The sequence below is a fragment of the Dasypus novemcinctus genome, chromosome 6 (assembly GCF_030445035.2).
Source record: "Dasypus novemcinctus isolate mDasNov1 chromosome 6, mDasNov1.1.hap2, whole genome shotgun sequence".
NCBI classification, from domain to species: Eukaryota; Metazoa; Chordata; class Mammalia; order Cingulata; family Dasypodidae; genus Dasypus; species Dasypus novemcinctus.
In genome coordinates, this window is record NC_080678.1 from 131641201 (window position 1) to 131664586 (window position 23386).

The following is a 23386-nucleotide window of genomic DNA, read 5'->3' on the forward strand; positions in this document are numbered from 1 at the left end:
GTTTGGAGACATTACGATATTTGCAGATGAACTGACGTGATGTCCGGGATTTGCTTCGAATAAGCGGCAGCGGGGATACTGATGTCACCAGCTTGGCATGGGTGTGCCATTACTGACAGCAGGTAATGAGTATTTCAAGTTCATTCTACGATTCTCACAATGATTGTATGCTGTTGAACCTTCACTAAAAATCAGGCCTTTCCAAGGACGCAATGCTTGCTTTGAGCCCCAACAGGTGAGGAAGCCATCAGGGAGAGGTCTGAGGGAGGAATCTTCCAGGCTGTGGAGGGGCCTGTGCCAAGGTCCTGAGGTCAGAACTACTCGTGCTTGTGCAGGGAGGAAGGGAGTGAGCAGGACGGGCAGCATGGGCTTTATCCAAGGACAGCGAGTGTGCCAGGGCCTGACAGATGCCGGGGTGGTGTGGACTTGAAGGCAGCAGGACTTTTGGTGGCTGGATGCAGGGGAAGCAAAAAGGCACGAGGGGGCCGTGAGCTTTGGAGGAGAGGACTGAGTGGCTAGGGGTGCCCTTTCCTGCAATGGGGAAGCCTGACATGGGAGGGGATTTTGGATGCTTTGGCTTTCCTTTAGCCTTCGGTTACTGTGGGGTTTGGGACTGGGGCACAGGAGGCTGAGTGCAGGCCCACAGCTGTAGGAGCACCTCTCAGTCTGCAGCCTGCACACTCACTGGCCCCTGGACTGGGGTGAAGGGCACTGCAAAGAAGCCCTCTGAGTGGGGCTTGTCATTACAGTCATCCCCCAAGCTGGAGGAGCAGGACCTTTGCTTTCCAAGGCCCGGGCCCAACTGCACCTGGGAAGGAGGGTGAGCAGCAGCATCCACTGTCTCTCTGCAGGATGGAGGCTGGGTCTGCCACCTCACAGGGTTGGCTCTTGTGGAATGTTTTCATTTCAACTAGGCTAGTTGAGTTCCAGGAAGATGGCATTGGAGTAGGCAGGCAGGGCTCAACTCTCTCACAAAAACAATGGAGAAAGGGCCAAAAGCTGTCCTAGGGACCTGCTTTGGGAGTCAACAGACCAGGACAGTGCTATGCAACTCCCAGGAGGGCAAGGGACAGAGAGATGAAGAACCCAAAACAACAAACCTGAGCTATCAAATGCCCACCATGGCTGGGAAGGGCTCCCCTCCCCCATCCCAAGATATTAAGCTGGGGTAAAAGCCCTGGCTCCCTGCAGCCCAATGGGGGGGGGAACAGATGTCCTCCTCCCTGTCAGCTGTTTCAAGGGAAAAGGGAAGGGGCATCAGAAGGCTTCTCTTCCATGAATTCAGCCAGCAAATCCTGCTGTGAATTTCAGCTCTGACTGCACCACACAGGAAAGTAGAGATTGAAAGAAACACTTCCACGGACAGGTTTTCCAAGAAACACCATGCGCTGGCTGGTCTGGAAATTGCATGGACAAAAACTGCTTTAAGGACTCTCTTAACCCCAATTCTTGGGAGAAAATCTGCACACCATTAGTGAATCCCTGGCCCAGTTTTGGTAATTTAAGCTGGGTACTTTTAAAGACTCAGAATAAGGTGAACCAAGTATCAAAGAAGAGCTGGGGCGGGGGGGGGGGAGGCAGGAAACAGGCAACAGAAGAAATTGACTATCAGAGCAAATTGATTGACATATTCAGATGCCTAGACATGAGCAAAAAATTACAAGCCATATTAGGAAGCAGGAAGAGATGGCCCAGCCAAAGGAACCGACCAAATATCCTGGAGATATACAGGATTTAAGAAAATTAATGAATGATAATCATGCAACACTCCTAAATCACTTCAAAGAATTGAAAGAAAATATGACTAAAGGGATAAAGAGTATTAAGAAGACACTGAGTGAGCATAAAGACCAATTTGAGACTGCAAAGAAAAGTAACAGAGCATACGCAAATTAAAGACACAATGGATGAAATTAAAAATAGAAAGATGAAGAGGAAGACCCCACATTTGAGGAAGAAAATGAAGAAATTGGAGGAGGTGCAGAAGGTGGACAGGGTAATAGAAAGAGACTTTTTTCTAAGGAACTACAGTGTATGATGTATGGATTTGGGGATGACCAGAATCCTTATACTGAGTCAGTGGATATTCTTGAAGACCTTGTCATAGAGGTCATCACTGAGATGACTCACAAGGCAATGTCAATTGGAAGACAAGGTCGAGTACAAGTTGAAGATATCATCTTCTTGATTCGAAAGGACCCAAGGAAGTTTGCTAGGGTTAAAGACTTACTATGAATGAAGAATGGAAACAAGCTAGAAAAGCATTTGATCACACAAACTATGGATCTTGATCCTTTTTGTACTTCTTAAAGCTTCCTTATCTTCTGGGTCAAATATATATAGTAACTGCCTATTTCCTATAGTAAGGTCCGGATATCTAACTATGAAAATGAAAGCTGGAGAAACATACAGGCTTCAGCCTTTATTTTCCTGTCTTCAATTTTAGAGCTTTTGAGTCTTTAATTGCCTGTCTTTATATTGCCATTGGGTTTTAATGATCATATATAAGTTAAAGGACCTTGCAATTCATGTAATTCCTTCTGACTTTTGACTAGATGATGAAGTAGTACTTATGTGTTAGGTGTCCTTTTTGGTCATTGTAGGCTATATTGTAGCTGTTTTATATGTGACGAGTAAATGGCACCTTTGATCCTGTGATGGCTGAGACATGTTTTTTATATTTTCTTAAGTTTCTAGACAAAACTCTGATATTACTAATGAAGTGAACTGGTTTGTGTTTCTCTTAAGTAGATGATGATATAGGAAAATACAGTATTTTTAGAGAATGCTTAAGTGTCTTAAGTGGTCATTTGTTTTAATTTTCTTCAGATAGCAAGAGTGTTTTGTTTTTTGAGAAACTAAGTTTCATGTAAATGCCTCAGTGTTGGTAGGCTTTCTTTATTTAAAATCTTTGGGGTTTATACATTCTGTTTGTCAAGCTTTACAACTGAGTTTCCCAAGTCAGTTTAAATCTTCTAAAAAGAAATGCTTTCAGTAGCATGAATGTCATTGCTTAAAAAGCTGATGGCAGGATAAGCATTTGGGGTAGTGTTTTATTAATATATTTGTTAGTACTTGTTCATTGTGGAAATGTGTACTTGCCTAAAAGCATATGTGGCCATGGAAACCACTTGTAGTTCAGGATATACAGGTTGTGTGTGTATTTAACTATCTTGTATTAAATTATTATTGCACTTAGCTTAAAATGAGAGTTGAAATTGCATTTAAAGTGATCATTAAATGTAACTATCTGTGAAACTGAATGTTTTGTTTTGTGTGCTGCTTTTTCACATTATCTATAAATCAGTGCTTGGGGAAATTCTACTTTCTTAACCTATTCATACAGGGAATAAAGTATGAAAAATTAGAAAAAAAATACATTAGAGGGAGGAGGTGCAAGATGGCAGCAGAGGGACGTGCAAGATGGCAGCAGAGAAGGGTGCTTTGAGAGTTAGCTCATCCTACAAGGCAGTTGGTGATCTCCCAGAACTATGTAAAGCACCTGCTTGGGGACCCTAGGAGACCAGATGAGCATCCTGCAACATCCTTGAAAGAATGGAAGGAGGAGACCTACCATCTGCAGAGAAGATTCATGAGTAGAGCACTCTACACTATGGAGGCCAGTGTCCATTCTCCACTGGTGGAGAAGCTGCCTCAAGGGCTATTCCATGGCTGGAGTTGGAAGCTCCATTTCCCAAAAATGGGGGAGGAAGAGATAGTTGGCCCCTGAATTCACGTAATGATTAGTAAACACGGCTGGGTAAAATATAACCCTAAAAACAGTTAAAGTTTGAACCTGTTCAAGTTGGAAAGCACCCAGTAGCTGCCATGTTAACTCTGCAAAAGCAGATCTCAATACATTCAACAAGATAGAAATTATACAATGCACCTTCTCTGATCTTAATGGAATAAAGCTGAAAATCAGCAAGAGGTGGAAAAAGGGTACATTCACAAATATATGGAAATTAAACAACACACTCTTATATAATCAGTGGGCCAAAGAAGAAATTTCAATAGAAATCAATAAATATCTCAAAACAAAAGAAAACAAGAGCACAACATATCAGAACATATGAGAAGCAGTGAAGGCAGTGTTGAAAGAGAAATTGATGGCACTCAATGCTTATACTAAAAAAGAAGAAAGAGCTAAAATCAAGAAGAATAAAACAACAGCAAACTAATCCCAAAGGAAGTAGAAGTAATGAAATAACAAATATCAGAAGAGAAATAAATGAAATGGAGAACAAAAAGCAATAGAGAAAATTAACAAAACTCATAATTGGTTCTTTGAGAAGATTAACAAAATCAAAAAACCCTTAGCTAGACTGACAAGGAAAAAAAGAGTGAAGATGCAAATAAATGAAATAAAAAATGAAAATGGGGACATTACTACTGATCCCACAGAAATAAAAGATATCGTAAGAGGATTCTATGAACAACTGTACACCAAAAAACTAGACAATGTAGATGAAATGGAAAAATTCCCAGGAATGTATGAACAACCTACACTGACCCTAGAAGATATAGAAGACCTTGACAAACCAATCACAGGTAAAGAGATTGAAACAGTCATCAAACAACTCCCCAAATGACAAGCCCAGGACCAGATGGTTTCACAGGTGAGTTCTACCAAGCATTCAAAGATGATTAATACCAATCTTACTTAAGCTCTTTCCAAAAAATGGAATAAGAAGGAACGCTACCAAACTCATTCTATGAAGCCAATATCACCCTAATACCAAAGCCAGATGTAGATATTACAAAAATTTTTTTAATTGCAGACCCATTTCCCTAATGAATACAGGTACAGAAATCCTCAACAAAATACTTGCTAATTGAATCCAACAACATATTTAAAAACTTATTCATCATGATAAAGTGGGTTTTATACCAGGGATGCAAGGGTGGTTCAGCACAAGAAAATCAATCAGCATGCTATACCAATAAGCAACCGCAATGCACAAAAACATCAGTGATGTTTCTATATGCTAATAATGTGCAGTCTGAGGAGGAAGTCAGGAAAAAAATTTCATTTACATTAGTGATTAAAAGAATCAGATATATAAAAATAATTTTAACCAAGGATGTAGAGCCCTTGCATTCAAAAAACTACAATGCATTGTCAAAAGAAATTTTTAAAAAGACCTAAATAAATGGTAGAATATTCCAAGCTCATATATTGGAAGACTAAATATCATTAAGACATCAATTCTACACAATTTGATATACAGTCAATGCAATCCCAATACAAATTTCACCAGCATTTTTTAAACATATGGAAAACACAATTATTGAATTTATTTGGTAGGGTAATGGGGTTCCGATTAGGCAGAAACATCTTGAAAAGGAAAAGCAAAGCTGGAGGACCCTCTCTTCCAGATTTTAAATCACATTACATAGCTACAATGGTTAAAAAAAAAAAAAAAAGCATGGTACTGGCATAAAGACAGACACATATACCCATGAATCCAAACTGATGGTTTGGAAGTAGACCCTCATATCTATGGTCAAGTAATTTTTGGCAAGCCTATCCAACCCACCCAGCTGGGGCAGAGCAGTCTATTTAACAAATGGTGCTGGGAGAATTAGATATCCATAGTCAAAAGAAAGAAAAGGAACCCTTATCTCATGTCTTATACAAAAATTAACTCAAAATGGATTAAAGACCTAAATATAAATGCAAGAACCATAAGGCTCCTAAAAGAATATGTAGGAAAACATCTTCAAGACCTGGTGGTAGGTGGTAGATTCTTAAACCTTATACCAAAAGCATGAGCCACAAAAGAAAACATGGATATATGGGACCTCCTCAAACTCAAACACGTCTGTGATGCAAACGACTTCATCAAGAAGGTGAAAAGGCATCTGACTAAATGGGAGAAAATATTTGGAAACCACATATCTGATAAGGGCTTGATTTCCATTCTAAATAAAAAAGAGCATATAACAACAATAAAAAACCAAACAATCCAACTTAACAATGGGCAAAAGATTTAGATGGACTTTTCTCCAAAGAGGAAATACAAATGGCCAAAAAGCACATGAAAAAGTGTTCCATATCACTAGCTACTAGAGAAATGTAAATCAAAACGACAATGAGATCTCATCTTACACCACATAAAATCGCCATAATTTAAAAAACAAAACAAAACAAGTGCTGCAAAAGATGTGGAGAAATAGGAACACTCCTTCACTGTTGGTGGGGTTGTAAATGGTGCAGCCTCTGTGGAAGACAGTTTGGCTCTTCCTTAGGAAGTTACATATAGAACCACCATATGATCCAGTAATTCCTTTACTAGGAATATATCCAGAAGAACTGAAGTCTGTGGCACAAACAGAAGAACACGTGGCACACCGATGTTCATAGCAGCATTATTCACAATTGCCAAAAGATGGAAATAACCCAAGTTTCCAACAGCCAATGAATGGCAAACAAAATGTGGTATATACATATGATGGAATACTATGCTGCATTAAGAAGAAATGAAATTGGGACACCAATGATAATATGGATGAATCTTGAAGACATTATGCTAAGTGAAGTAAGCCAGACACAAACGGACAAATCTTGCATGGTCTCACTAATATGAATGAAATATGAAGAATAAATTCATGGAGTTAAACCCTAGAGGACAGGTTATCAGGAGTTATGAGGAGGTCTGAGAAGGAGTACTGATGCTTAACGTATGTAGAATTTTTAATTAACTTGACCGTTAAAGCATGGAAATGGACAGAGTTGATGGTAACATATTATAGTGAATAACAGCTGGTTTATAAATGGGAATGTGGCTGGAAAGGGTGATCCAGGGATGTAAATGTCAATTGAAAGAAAGCTAGAGCTTAATCTAGGGACTAAATAACACAGTGAACCCACAGGTGAAAGAGAATTGTGGTTGATGGTACAGATGAAAGAGTGTCCTTCTGTGAGCAAGAACAGATGTACATCACTATTACAGGGTGGTGGAAATGTGGAGAAGCACGGAATAAATACAACTGGTGTGACCTATGGACTGTGGTTAGCAGGAATAATGTAATATTCTTGCATCTATGCCAAAGATTACTATGTTGATCATGAAGGAATATGGAAAAAGTGTGCCAAATGTACACTATGGACCATAGTTGGTGGTAATGGTGTAATGATATTATCTCATAATCTGTAACAAATGTTTCACTATGGTGTGGTGTGTTGGTGAAGGGCTGTTGTATGGCAATTTTACACATACACATGATTGTTTTATAGGTGCACAACTCCTGTAATAAATATATATTAAAAAATAATAATAGGGGGAAGTGGCTGTGGCACAATAGTTGTGCTCCAATCTACCATATGGGAGGCCCTGGGTTCACATTCTGGGGCCTCCTTGTGAAGGCAGTCTCACCTGCATGCTGCGGAGAGCCACCCAGCCCACAAGCAGTGTGGAGAGCTGACTCAGCAAGATGACACAACAAAAAAATAAAGGAAGACAAGCAAAAACACAGAAGAACGTGCAGCAAATGGACACAGAGAGCAGACAGCAAGCAATCCACAAGGGGGGAGGGGAAATAAAATAAATACATACAAACCCAGAAGAATGTGCAGCATATGGACACAGAGAGCAGACAGTATGCAAAAAGCCATAAGGGGGGGGAATAAAAATAAAATAAAAATAACAGACAAAAGCAGTTTATTAAATTAAAATAATAATAATAATAATAAGGTGGGTTTGGTGGGAAATACACCAAATATAAGATATGGACTATGGTTAGTAGTAATATTTTGATGATACTCTCATAATTTGTAACAAATATTTCAGAAAAATGCAAGATGTGGGGTGGGGTGATACATGGGTTGGGGTGATATATGGGACTCTGTATAATGTCATACATGTTTGTTTTGTAAGTTCACAACTTTTACTACACACTGTTTATGTGTGTTCATGTATGAATGATATACACCAATACAACTGATAAATAAATAATTATAACAATAATAATAAATAATATTTTTAAAAATACATTAGAACTTCCAGAAAGATGGCTGACTAAAAACACACTGGACTCTCTTCTTTCCTTAAAAAATATCTAGACGGCAGACATAAACAGCTTGGGAAAATAATCTTCTAGGGTTTAGGACACCAGGGGATGGCTGGACACTGCCCAGAAGAGAAAGGGGCAAGGGAAAATAATTGTGTCTACAAAACTATGCATTAAAAGCCATAGCTACAAATGCCAGCACCTTCCCCCACAATATAAAAACTTTTGAATTCTCAGGCCTCTGGATTGATGGCTACAAATGGGGCCCTAGGGATCTACCTCCCCAGAAAAAGTGAGAGAAGGACACAGCCTAAGGCTGACCCAGCTTTTGACCCACAAATTTGGTCTGCTGTGTTCCATGGGCCCTTCCAAGCCAGATGGAGCCACACCATTGTTTGTCTTAAGAGCTAGCAAGAGATTAAAGAGATCCAACTCTCTCAATCTCCCTCTCTACTGACCAGGACTGGTTTTTGAGGTCACAAAAAGGAGAGAAATTACTTCCCACCTGGGAAATGAGAGGGGGCAGCCAGCAAAGTTTGGAGAACTGCCCCTGAGAAAGTGTCAATTACAAAGCTATTAGCCTCCAGACAGGAAACTTTGTCACAATGATCCAGTCGATGTTGCAGCAACACACTTCAACTGGGCATTGAAAGAGGGTTACCAAAGATCGCCATCTGCTGGGTGACCAAGGATTTGCATGTGAGAAAATTAAAATTAAATAAGAAAGAGAGGCTTTTTCTGGCCTTTGCAATCTCCCTCCACAAAGCCCTAGGAAGCAGGTCTGCTCCCCATTACTGGGTTCATAGCCCAATTTGATCAACTAACCAGGACAATCCCAGAGACTCAGAACAGATTGAACCAAAAATCAAAGAATAGCAGTAACACATAGCCTCTTGCCACTAAAGCCCTATGAAAGAGGAAAAAAATTTAGCATCTGAGTAAACTCACCACCCTAATCAGATGCCTGGATATCAAAAATTACAAGCCATTAGTAAGAAAATGTTAGAAATGGCCCAAGAAAAGGAATATATCAAAACTCCAGAAGGGACAGAAGATTTGAGACAATTAATCAATGTGATGAACACAAATTTCCAAAATCAAATTAATGACTTGAAAGACAAGGCATCCAAAGAGATAAAGAATATCGAGAAAACACTAATCAGTGGCCGCCAGAGTTTCTGAAGGGACAGAGAGGGAAAATAGGTGCAATACCGGGTATTTTCAGGACATTGTAATTATTCTGCATGACACTGCAGTGATTGGTATAGGCCATTATACATTTTGTCATAACCTATAAGATTGTGCAGGACAGAGGTTAAAAACTATAATGTAAATTTAATCCACGGGTAGTAGCAATGCTTCAGTATGTGTTCTTCAATTGTAACGAATGTACCACACTAATGAAAGATGTTGTTAAGGTGGGAAAATGTGGACGGGGGAGAGGATGGGACATATGGGAATTCCCTATAATTTTTATGTGACATTTATGTAATCCAAAGCTTCTTTAAAAATAAAAATAATATTACAATAGAAGATACTGAGCTAACACAAAGAAGAATTTAAAAACCTGTACAGAAATGTAACAGAGCTCATGGGAATGAAAGACACAATAGGTAAGATCAAAACCACATTAGAGGCATACAACAGTAGATTCAAAATGACTGGAGAAAGAATAAGTCATATAGAAGACAGAATGCTGAAACTGAAGAGAAAAAAGAAGAAAGAAAGAAAAGAATGGAAAAAATAGAGCAGGGGTTCGGAGTTGAATGATAACATGAAATGCAACAACATACATGTCAAGGGAATTCCAGAAGGAGAAAAGAAGGGAAAAGGGGCTGAAAGAATATTTGAGGATATAATAGCTGAAAATTTCCCAACTCACACAAAAGAAATGAACTTACATGTCCAAGAAGCTCAGTGTATCTCAATCAGAATAAATCTGAATAGACCCACTGCAAGAGTCATACTACTCAGAATGTCAAATGTCAAAGATACAGAGAAAGTTCTGAGAGCAGCAAGGGAGAAGCAAATCATCACATACAAGGAACACCCAGTAAGACCTAGTGCAGATTTCTCATCAGAAACCATGGAGGCAAGAAGACAGCAGTATGATATGATACAAATAGGATACTGAAAGAGAAAAACTGCCAGCTGAGAATCCTTTATGCAGCAAAATTGTCCCTCAAATATGAAGGCCAGTGTAAAACATTCACAAACAAATAGAAACTAAGAGAATTCATTAAAAAAACAAAAAGGATCCACCTTTGCAGAAAATATTAAAGGAAGAGTTTCAGCCTGAAAGGAAAAGACAGGAGAGAGAGGTTTGGAAAACAGGATAGAAGAAGGAATAGCAGAAAGGATAACCAAAAGAGTAAAAAGACAGATGAAAACAAGTCTTTGATACATGAAAACCAAAGAATAAAATGCTATAAGTAAATAATGTATGTACATTAGCATTATTGAATGTGAATGGATTAAACTCCCCAGTCAAAAGATATAGGCTGACAGAATGGATTTTTAAAAAAGAACCATCCATATATTGCTTACTAGAGTTTCACCTTAGACCCAGGGATACAAACCAGCTGAAAGTGAAAGGTTGGAAAAAGTTGCTTCACACAAATAGTAACCAAAAAAACAGCAGAGGTAGCTATATTGGACAAAACTGACTTGAATTGCAAAAAAAAGTTATAAGAGATAGAGAAGACCATTATATATTAATATAAGGAACAATCCACCAGGAAGAAATAACAGTCATAAATGTCTATGCACCTAGCCAGGGTGCCCCAAAATACATGAGGCAAACTCTGACAAAACTAAAGGGAGAAATAGACACCTCTACCATAACAGTTGGAGACTTTGGCACACTAGTCATATCATTAGATTGAACAGTTAGAAGATCAACAAGGAAACAGAGAACTTGAACAATATGAGTTAGGCCTAACAGACATATGCAGAATGTTGCACCCAAACTCAGTGGGTTATAATTCTTCCCAAGGGCACGTGGATCTTTCTCCAGGATAGACCACATGGTAGATCAGAATACATTTCTCAAAAAATACAAAGAGACTGAAATTATACAAAGCACCTTCTCAGATCATAATGGAATGAAACTTCAAATCAATAATAGACAGGAACTAGGTAAATTCACAAATGTGTGGAAGCTAAGCAACACACTCCTAAATATTCAATGAGACAAAGAAGAAATTGCGGGAAGCAGACATGGCTCAACCAATAAAGTGTCTGGCTACCATATGGGAGTGTCCGGGGTTCGATACCCAGGGCCTCCTGACACATGCAGTGAGCTGGCCCATGCACAGAGCTGCTGCACACAAGGAGTGCCATGCCACGCAGGGCGGCCCTGCATGGGGGTGCCCCATGCACAAGGAGAGCCACCCTGCATGAAAAAAGCACAGCCCACCCAGGAGTGGCACCACACACAAGGAGAGTTGATGCAGTAAAATGACATAACAAAAAAGAGATGCAGTTTCCAGGTGCCACCGAGGGTGCCAGTGGACACAGAGAGCAGACGGGGGCGAAGAAGGGGAGAGACATAAATAAAATAAATCTTAAAAAAAAAAGAGTCCTTTAAAAAAAAGAAGAAATTGCAAGTGAAGTCAGTAAACATATTGAGACAAAGGAAAATGAGAACACAACTTATCAAAAGTTATGCGATACATTGAAGACAGTCTGGAGAGGGGAAATTTATAGCCCTAAACACACATATTAAAAAGAAGAAAGAGCAAAAGTCAGAACAGGCTGAACTGGAGAAACTAGAAAAAGAACATCAAACCACTCCCAAAGCAAACAGAAGGAAGGGAATAATAAAGATTAGAGCAGAAATAAATGAAATTGAGAATTAAAAAATAGAGAAAATCAACAAAACGAAAAGCTGGTTCTTTGAGATCAATAAAACTGACAAACCCCTAGCTAGACTAACAAAGAAGAGAGAAGATGCAAATAAACAAAACCAGAAAGGAAAGAGATGCAGCTATGACCCTGCAGAAATAAAAAAGATTATAAGAGAATATAGTATGCAAACAAACTAGACAACCTCGATGAAATGGACAAATTCCTAGAAATGTACAAACAACCTACACTGAAGCTACAAGAAATAGAAGAACTTAAATCACATTTGAAGATATTGAATCAGTCATCAAAAAACTCGTAACGAAGAAAAGTCCAGGACTAGATGACTTCACAGGTGAATTCTACCAAGCATTTTGAGAAGAATTAACACCAATCCTGTTTAAATTCTTCCAAAAAATTGAAGAGAAGGGAAAATTACTCAACATATTTTATGAAGCCAGCATCATCACAATAACAAAACCAGATAAAGACACTGCAAGAAAAGAAAATTACAGACCAATCTCTAATCAATATAGATGCAAAAAGTTCTCAACAAAATAATTGCCAATAGAATCTAATATATCAAAAGACTTATAGATCATAACCAAGTGGGATTTATTACTAGTATGCAAGGGTGGTTCAACATAAGAAATCAATCAATGTAATACACATTAAGAAATTGAAAGGAAAAAAAAACACATGATCATCTCAATTAATGCAGAAAAGGCATTCGACAAAATCCAGTATCCTTTCTGGATTAAAAAAACACTTTGAAAGTTAAGAGTAAAAGGAAAATCCCTCAAAAGGCATATATGAAAAACTCACAGTCAACACTGTACTTAACTGGGAAAGTTTGAAAGCCTTCCCTCCAAGATCAAGAATAAGACAAGGATGCCCACTGTCACCATTGTTATTCAACATTGTGCCAGAGTTCTAGCCAAAGCCATTAGACAAAAGAAGTAAAAAAAAAAAAAAGACATCCAAAAGGGAAAGAGGAAGTAAAACCCTATTTGTGATGACATGATACTATATTTAGAAAATTCTGAAATGTCTATGACAAAGTTACTTGAAACAATAAATGAGTTCAGCAAAGTAGCAGGATATAAGATCAACATGCAAAAATCAATAATGTTTCTGTACACTAATATTAAATAATCCGAAGAGGAAATCAGGGGGGAAATTCCATTTACAATAGCAAGAAAAAGATTCTAATACCTAGGAATCAATTTAACCAAAGAAGTACAGGAATTACATGCAGAGAACTACAAAATAATGTTAAAAGACATCAATGAGGAACTAAACAAATTGGGTTTGATTTCCAGTGCTTCCTAAAGAAGACACCACAGGGAGCCGATGCTGCAACAAGCAGGCACCGCAAGAGCAGATGCAACCGCTGTAACAAGCAGATACTGCAACCGCTGCAACAAGCAGACTGCCACAATCAGCAGACACCATAATCAGCAGAAGTCTCAACCACCACAATGAGCAGACACTACAGCCAACAGGGAGTGGATGTGTCTCAGGGCTTTGGACACTTGCTTCCCACATGGGAGGTCCTGGATCCAGTTCCTGGTGCCTCCTAGAGAAGATGAGCAGACACAGCAAGCACAACGAGCAGACAGACAAGGGAGCCATCTGGGAGCAAGTTAAAAATAAATAAACAGACAAACAAATAAATCTTTATTTTAAAAAATAAGATTATATGCCATAATCAAGTGGGTTTTATCCCAGGTATGCAAGGGTGAGTCAACACAAGAAAATTAGTGTAATAAACCACACTGATAAATTGAAGAAGAAAAATTACATGATCCCTTTGAATGATGCAGAAAAGGCATTTGAAAAAATATAGCACATTTTCTTGATAGAAAATACTCCAAATGATAGGGATAGAAGAAAGCTTTCTCAAAATGGTAAAACACATAAGTGAAAAAACTAGTTAGCATTGTATTCAACGATGAAAGATTGAAAGCTTTCCTGCCGAGATCACCGACAAGACAAGGATGCCCACTGCCATCACTGTTATTCAACATTGTGCTAGAAGTTCTATCTAGAACAATTAGGCTAGATAAAGAAATAAAAGGGACCCAAATAGGAAAGGAAGAAGTAAAACTTGCACTATTTGCTGATGATATGATCCTATTTCCAGAAATTCCTGGAAATTCCACAACACAGCTATTAGAACTAAAACACAAGTTCAGCAAAGTGGCAGGACACAAGATTAATACCCAAAAGGCAATAGCGTTTCTATACACTACTGATGTGGAATCTGAGGAGGAAATGAGAAAACAAATTCCATATTTGCAACTGAAAGAATCAAATATTTGGGAATAAACTTAACCGAGGACATAAAGGACCTATATTCAAAAGACTAGAATATTGCTACAAGAAACCAAAGAAGACTTCAATAAATGTAAGGACATTCTGTGTTCCTGGATTGGAAGACTAAATATCGTTAGGATGTCAATTCTACCCAAACTGATTTACAGATTCAACACTACATTAAAAATCCTGGCACCCTTTTTATCTTCTCAGAAATGGAAAAGCCAATTATCAAATTTATTTGGAGGAGTAAGGGGCCCTCAGTAACCAAAACTGTCTTTAAAAAGAAGAGCAAAATTGGAGGACTCTCACTTCCTGACTTGAAGCATACACTTAGCTACATCACTAAAAACATGGTACTGGCATAAAGACAGACAGATTGACCAATGAATCAAGAACTCAGAAATAGATCCCCACGTCTACAGGCAAGGGGCTTTTGACAAGCACTCAAGTCCTCCCAGCTCAGCCAGAACAGTCTCTTTAATAAATGGTGCTGGAAGAACTGGATATCCATATCCAAAAGAAAGAAAGAGGATCTCTATCTCACACCTTATTTTAAAAAATTAAATCAAAATGGATCAAGGACATAAATATAAAAGCAAGAACCATAAAACTCCCAAAATAAAATGTTCTGGAATTTGATAGTGGTGATGGATGCACAACTCTGTGAATGGACTAAAAATTGCTGAATTGTACCTTTTTTAACATTTAACTTTATGGAATGTGAATTATGTCTCAATGAAGCTGTAAGAAAATCTTTGTCAGTAAAGTTAATGATGTCCCATTGTTAAAATTAATAAAGAAAGAAAGACAGAAAGAAGAAAATGTAGGAAGGCATCTACAAGATATTGTGATAGGCTGTATTTTCATAAACTTTACACCAAAAGCATGACCAACAAAAGAAAATAAAGATAAATGGGACTTCTTCAAAATTAAACACTTTTGTACCTCAAAGGATTTTGTCCAAAGGGTAAAAAGGCAGCTGACTCAATGGTAGAAAATAGTTGGCAATCACATATCTGATAAAGGTTTAATATACATGCTATATAAAGAGATCATATAACTCAGCAATAGAAAGGCAAACTACCCAATGAAAAAATGGACAAAAGACTTGAAAAGACAATTGTCCAAAGAAGAAATAAAAATGGCAAAGAAACATGAAAAAATGTTATACAGCACTAGTGATTAAGGTAATGTAAATCAAAACTACAATGAAATATCATTTCATACCTGTTACACTGGCCATTATTAAAAAGTCTGAAAATTGGAAGAGTTGGAGAGGATGCAGAGAGATAGGAATGCTTATTCACTGTTGGTGGAGATGTAGAATGGTATAGCCACTGTGGAGGACTGTTTGGCAGTTTCTAAAGAAGTCAAATATAGATTTGCCATGTGACCTGGCAATACCACTACTGGGTGTATACCCAGAAGAACTGAGAGCAGTGACAAGAATAGATGGATGTTCATAGCATTATTCATGATGGCCAAAAGCTGGAAACAACCCCGGTGTCCATCAACTGATGAATGGATTAACAAATTGTGGTGTGTACACATGATGAAATATTAAGCAGCTTTAAGAAGAAATGAAGTCATGAAGCATGTGACAACATGGAAGAACCTGGAGGACCTTATGATGAGTGAAGTAAACCAGACACAAAAGGACAAATACTGTATGGCTGCACTATTATGAACAAAATGTATTATGTAAACTCATGGAGATAATAATTAAAATATAGGTCACCAGAAAATAGAATGAGGTTAGAGAATAGAGAGTTGAGGGTTAATTTGTACAGAATTGGTAAAAAGGTTTTTGTAAATCTTTGGAAATAAATGTCTTTAGCATGTACTATTGTGAAAATAGTATGTGCTAAAGACAGAAATGTGGAACAGGTGAGAACACATCACGGTATTTGTAACTAGCAGAGTTATTATATGGCTATGACAGTGGTTGAAAGGGTATGTTTAAGGTAATGTTTATTACTAGAAAGAAAGCTAAAAAATGTAACATGGGATTGTATAACAGTGAAACCTCATGTAAAATATGAATATGTGTGTTACTGCATGCACACTGTAAATGCAAATATACTAGACAAAGAGCAGAACAGCTCTGTGTATGGCAGGTGAAGCATAGATTGAGAGGTGTTGAGTTTGGTGTGTTTGTTGTTTGTTTATTATTATTGTTATTGCTGTTATTGGAATGATGAAAATGCTCCAAAAATGATTGAAGTGATGAATGGCACAACTATGTGATTATAATGAATACCAATGATTATATCCTTTGGAAGGATTTATGCTTTATTAATATGATTCAATAAAATAGAATTGTTTAAAAAAAAACTAAGTTTGTTATCAGTTTAGAAATGCTTGCTAATTTTGATGGGACTGGCATCCAGGTGTTATTTCCTGAGTAACTTAATTTTTAAAACACATGGATCAAAAATGAAAGAGAACCCTCAGTTATGGCCCTAACCACTTCATTAATTTGAGGAACTCATAGGTCTCATGAAGAAATATTTGTAGGGGATTACAGTTTCTTTAATTCCAGTTCAGTCTGTTTTTCTTCCATAAATTTTAGGAAAGTAAATTTCACTATGCTGCATTTGAGATTGGAAACAATAGTTACTTGGGTTTGGGATCAGGGTAATGTTTTATTCTCTGTTCTTTCTTCTACTTCCCTGTGGCCACATCAATCTTATAATTAAGAATCTCTAACAATTGTGATTGTTTTTCTCTTTTCCACCACGGATCAGGGCTCTTCTCAACAAAAGGTTCATTTCCATGGGGACGGGTGTGTTGGCCCATCTCAATTGTCAGAGGAGCCAAGAAACTGGTGATCTGGACATATCTGGAAACTCATCTTCAAAGTAGGTGCTGAGGCAATGTGGGAAGGTTGGGATTCCCTGGAAAACAGAGCCCCAGGGAGTGGATGACGACAGCATGTCCAAGGTCAGGGGCAGGAAGTGCAGGGCACTGCAGGTGCTGCCAAGTCACAGCCAAGATGGCTCATGGCCAAGACAGCTGTGTGAGGGGCAAGGCAGGCAGATCAGGAGGGAGGGGCCACCCAGAACGAGCTCATCACCCGAATTCACAGGCCTTCCCCCTGTCGTGAAAACAACATGCGAAAGACAGAACTCGTGGAACAGGGGGCCATACTGGCTATTAAATTTTTCTTCTCATTTCTCAGTTTTCCAAAAGTTTTCCCAGGTGTTTTAATAAGAGGAACATGTGATTGGAAGGAACAAGACAAATTCTTCTCAGCACATCAGAGCTGCTCACGATGTGCCACATGCCATGGCTCTGCCCACGTGGTGTGACTGGGGGCCCGGTGCCCAGCACTGACTCAGAGGGGACACCAGGGACCCCCAAGGGGGCACAGGAACCCCCAGTCCTCTTGGGAAGGACCCAGAAGCATTTCCAGGGCTGTCAGGTGGGCTCCGCCTGCACCAGGAACTCTCTTCTAGGTGAACTAGAAGGCACCCTCCATGGTTTTGGCTATCAGCACTGGGGGGCTCGGGTCCACCCACGCTGGGGAAGGGCAGGTAAAGGGGAACAGCACTCTCCTGAGTGGAGAGCCAGCACCAAGGTCCTCCCTGTGCTCTGCCCACCTAGAGGAGCAGATGCCCACCAGTGCTGGAGAAGGGAGCAGTTCTGGGTCTACCAGGCAGCCGGGCAAGGCACTGGCCCAGGAAAATGCAACCATAACAACCGGAGGCAGTGAGGAGCTGGCAGGCAGAGGGTGCTGAGGGCCACCCAGCAGCCCAGGCTCTGGGGAAGGCCCACCCAGCCCCAGCTCCCCGGGGGCCACCTGCCAGGCCCTCTGCTTCCTAAGGCTGCTCACCCTCGGCCACGTGCCTGGCACCTCAGTCCTGCCAAGTAATAGGCTGCTTCTTACATTTTCACACAATTATTACGCCCTCAAGGGCACCTCCCCCTCTACTACGAGATCTTGCCACGACCATGGCCCGTGTTATAGGAAAGAAAACAGGCTCAGGAGCTAAGGCCCTGGGGCCTGGGCCTCAGACTCTGGAGCGCAGGCCTGGCCAGGGCTCCTCATCTCAGCTCAGGATGAGCCACCTTCCCTGCAGGGGCCAGTGGCCCAGGCAGGGCGCAGGGCCCAGGCTGGCTGCCCATGCCCCCAGAGCCACCTGTGGCCTCCATCTTGGCCCTGGGGAGGGCTCCTTGCGAGGCAGAGCTCAGCCCTGCTCCAGGTGCCTGGGGTCTGTTTCCGGTCAGGGTGGGAGGGGGCCAGGCCCCTCGCCCATCTGACCCTGTGTGGCATGCTGCCTCTGACCCTACTACGTCTACTGAAAGAGGCCAGCAAGGACAGGCAAGGCTAGGCATCTCAGAAGCAACACGTGCTGTGGGGTCACTCAGGACTCAGAGGCATCTGGGCAGGTACTTACCTTTGAACTTGGTTCTGCTGAACTTGAATCTGCAAATAATGTCCTTCTTATTCAGGGCATTCGCAAAGCCTCTTCCATGCACCTTGATATCAGGGCTTTCTGCAAGGACAACGCAGAACAGGCTTGTGAGGACACACTCAGGGCTGTGTTCGCTTGGCTCTTCCTTTCAGGGCAGGCTGCCCCAGAATGATCACCCAAGGTGACTCAGGCAAGGAAGCAGCTGTGGGGACACCACCTCTGGGGGACACCGCCTCCAAGCAGCCTCTTCTCACCACTGATTCTTAGAAACCCTGACTGTGCCCTGCCAGGCCTCTCCTTAGGGTGAGCTCCACCACTGAAATCCCAAGGGGCTCCCTAAAGCCATGGGATGCTGGCAGTGGGCAGAGTCACCCCTTGCTTTACAGGTGAGAGCAGAGTTTGGCCCAGGTGTGGAGGGCCTCCCACACTCGCAGACCCGGCACCAAAAGTCACAGTCGAGCAGGTCCCCACTGGCCACGCTCAGCAGGGGCCCATGGCCGTGGCCGGGGAGAGGGCTCCTGCCCAGTTCCCAGGTGGGCGCGGGGCTCAGGATTCCACATCAGGGAGGAGGCAGCTGCCGGCCGATGAGCAGGCGCCCCTGCCACACTGGGAGGCCCTTCTCCTCCTGCACTGAGCTGGGGCATGCTGGACGTCAGGCTTGGCCATGTCTTTCCTTCACACCTGAGCCGCACTTGTCGGGCTCCCCGTCCTCTGATGCTGTGACTTGCAGGTTTCAAATGGCCGCTCAGTTTTGCGCAGCAGGGATGATGGCTAATTTTTCCTGTGTGACGTCCATCTCATGTGTTCCTGTGCTCCACCAGCTGGTGCTGTGTCGAGGGGGCTCTAAATATGCTTTTCCTTTCTTCTTGTTCGTAAACATTTTTTTTTGAGAGGGGAAAAATGTACTTGCACACAGATACCCACAAGTACCCTCACAGAGCCACTCACAAATGAGCAACTTCCTGCACACTTCAAACACACTCACACACCACACATTCACACACACACAAACACATGCACACACATATAGACACCCAAATATAAACAAAGGCACATACACATGCATATGTGCACACACCACACATCCAAACACACATATTCATGCTCACACGTACATATGCATACATTGCAAATACACACACACTGCATGTACATAGACAGATACATACACAAACATGATTCTCACACACGCCCATGAACACACAAACACACATGGATATGCGTGCATGCACATACACAACCCAAATGCACACATACACATGCATGTACACACATGATGATATCCACATGCACCAACATATGAAGTCTGAAACATATACACACAAACATGCACGCATACACACATACAGGTTCATGCTCCTCTTATACTCGTATCTGTGCACAAAAGCATGCCTGCCCACACACACAATTGTTCTGGTCCACTAGGCTGCCGAAAGCAATATCCCAGAAATGGGTTGGCTTTTACAGTGGGGATTTATTAGCATACAAGTTCACGGTTCTGAGCCTTGGAAAGGTCCAAATCAAGGCACCATCAAGATGGTACCTTCCTCCTGAAGACCGGCTGCCAGTGACCCTAGCCTCCTCTGTCACACTGCAAGGTCCTTGGTGGCATCTGCTGGTCTCCTCTTCCAGGCTGTGTTGCTTCCAGCTTCTTCCTTCCATAGCTTTCTCTCTTTGTGTGGATTTCATTGTCTTATAAGGGACTCCAATAAGAGGATTAAGACCCACCCTGAGCCAGGCCTTAACTGAAGGAACCTCATCAAAAGGCCCTACTTGATATAGGTCCACACCCACAGGAATGGATCAGCTTTAAGAACATACTTTTCTGGGGTCTACACAGGTTCAGACCATCACACTCCACCCCGTGAACTCCAAAAAGACATGTCCTTGCCATATTGAAATACATTCATTCCATCACAACATCCCAGAAGCCTTAATTCATTTCAGTAACAATATTAAGTAAACTTCTCATCAAAATCAGTTACAGCTGTCATCTGTCCTGGGGCACAATTTCTCTGGCTGTGGACCTGGGGACTCAGAGAACAAGTTACCTGCTTTCAAGAGACACAGAAGGGATAGTCATAGGGCCAACATTCCCACTGCCATAGGGAGAAATTGGAAGGAAAACAGGGGTCACGGGTCCCAAACAATTCCAAAACCCTTCAGGGCAGACCCATGAGATTTCCAGGTCTGAGAGTCGTTATGGAACAACGGTGTGACCTCAGGCCCTAGTACATCAGAAGCCCCACCCTTTCCAGGTGTTTGACAGGATCCCTGCCCACCCCAAACACTGGGGTGAAGGCTCCAGCATCATCAAATGTTGAGGTGACAGCCAGCTCTCAGCCCCACCTTGTCAAGCATCTGGGTGGCAAACAACCTCTCCATCATCCCCAAGGCATCTGAGAAATCTGGGGTGGTGGCACTCTTCCAACAACAAGGCAAAAGGTTGCTGCCTCCAAGCTCCTGGGTGTACTCACACCTTCACATAGCAGGGCTGACCTCCAAGCTCCTGGGCATACTCACACCTTCCACATGGCAGGGCTGACCTCCAGGCTCCCAGGCGCACTCACTCCTTCCATATAGCAGGGCTGACCTACAAGTTCCCAGGTATACTCACACCTTCCACATAGCAGGGCTGACCTCCAAGCTCCTGGGCATACTCACACCTTCCACATGGCAGGGCTGACCTCCAGGCTCCCGGGTGTACTCGCACCTTTCACATGGCAGGGCTGAACTCCAAGCTCGCGTTGTACTCACACCTTCCACATGGCAGGGCTGACCTCCAAGCTCCCAGGTGTACTCACACCTTCCACATGGCAGGGCTGGCCTCCAGGCTCCTGGGCATGCTCACACCTTCCATATAGTAGGGCTGACCTTCAAGCTCCCAGGTGTACTCACACCTTCCACATGGCAGGGCTGACCTCCAAGCTCCCAGGTGTTCTCACACCTTCCACATGGCAGGGCTGACCTCCAAGCTCCCGGGCATTCTCACACCTCCACATGGCATGGCTGACCTTCAGGCTCCTGGGTGTACTCGCACCTTCCACATGGCAGGGCTGATCTCCAAGCTCTCGGTGTACTCACACCTTCCACATGGCAGGGCTGAGCTCCAAGCTCCTGTGTGTACTCTCACCTCCACATGGCAGGGCTGACCTCCAAGCTCCCGGGCATTCTCACACCTCCACATGGCAGGGATGACCTCCAGGCTCCTGGGTGTACTCACACCTTCTACATGGCCTGGCTGGTCTGCTCTCTTGGCTGAATACTGTCTACAGTCCAGACCTCAGCTGCCATGGTTGTGCCTTTGAAGTCATTTTTCCATCAATCTACCCCATTTCTGTTCCTTATAGACCAAACCGGTAATGGCTCCATTCGTACAGATTTTGCAAAAAACTTGTTGGTTTCACAGGTAGAACACGGGTCCAGGCCATAAGACAAAAGATCTTCTGGAGATCCTCCCTGGATGTTTGCATTCCCAGTCCTGATGCACACTGATGACCAGCTCCCTGTTCAGAGATGTTTTCACATGGGGCACTATTCTCTGGAGACTCGCTTTCCAGAAGCTCAGAATTTACCAAGTCATCAATATCTGCTCTCTTTGTGCCCATCAGTTCAGTCCTCACTTATCCCTTTCCTCTCACATTTTACTATGAGCTTCAAGGAGAAGCCAGGCTGCATTTTCTACATTTAGTCTCAAATCTCCTCAGCTACATTTCCAAGCTTGCCATTTCCAAATTCTGTCATCTTCCATATGATATCAGGACTCAACTTTGCCAAATTCTCTGCCACTTTAAAACAAGAATCGCTTTCTTCCAGTTTGCAACGACACACTCATCATCTCTGAGTAAGGCCTCATCGGAAGTTCCTTTAGCATCTGTGTTTCTACCAACAATTTCTTCAAAGTACTCTGGGCCTTTCCTATCAAGCACCACCCAATTCTTCCCACCTCTACTTTTTTATCCCATTTAACAGCTTTTTTTTTTTTTTGTATTTTTTAACGTTATTGAATTATATCACTCATGCATAAACATAGATAAAGAATTAGTGTAAGAAACATAAACCTCATACAGGGCTCTCATACCTCATCCTATCACCAATACCTTACATTGTTGTGGAGCATTTTTTACTCATGATTAAAGAGCATCCTTAAAATACTACTAATAACCAAAGAATCTTATATTTGGTTTATTTTTCCCTAACCCACCGTATTATTATTATTTTTTATGTTTATATCATTTATACATGAACACACATAAATAATATGTGTATAGAAAAGTTGTGAACTTACAAAGCAAACATGCATAACATCATACAGGGGTCTCATACATCAACTCACCACCAACATTTTGCATTGTTGTGAGACATCTGTTACAAATTATGAAAAAATATCTTCAAAATCTTACTCCTAACCATAGTCCTTATCTTTTATTTGGTATATTTTCCCCCCAAACCACCCTGCTATTATGTTTTTAATGTATTTTTATGATAGAAGTTACAAACTTACAAAACAATCATGTACATGTACAGAATGCTTATACAACATCCCTCTGTCAACACATCACACCATGGTGGAACATTTGTTACAGATTATGAGATAATATCATTGATCATTACTAGGTCCATAGCATATATTTGGCACACTTTTTCCATACTCAAACAGTATCAACACAGTACATCTTTAATATAGATGCATGAATATTACATCACTGCTGTTAACTACAGCACATAGGCCACTCCAATTGTTTTCCCGTGCTTCATCACATTCCCACCAACCTGCAGTAGTGATG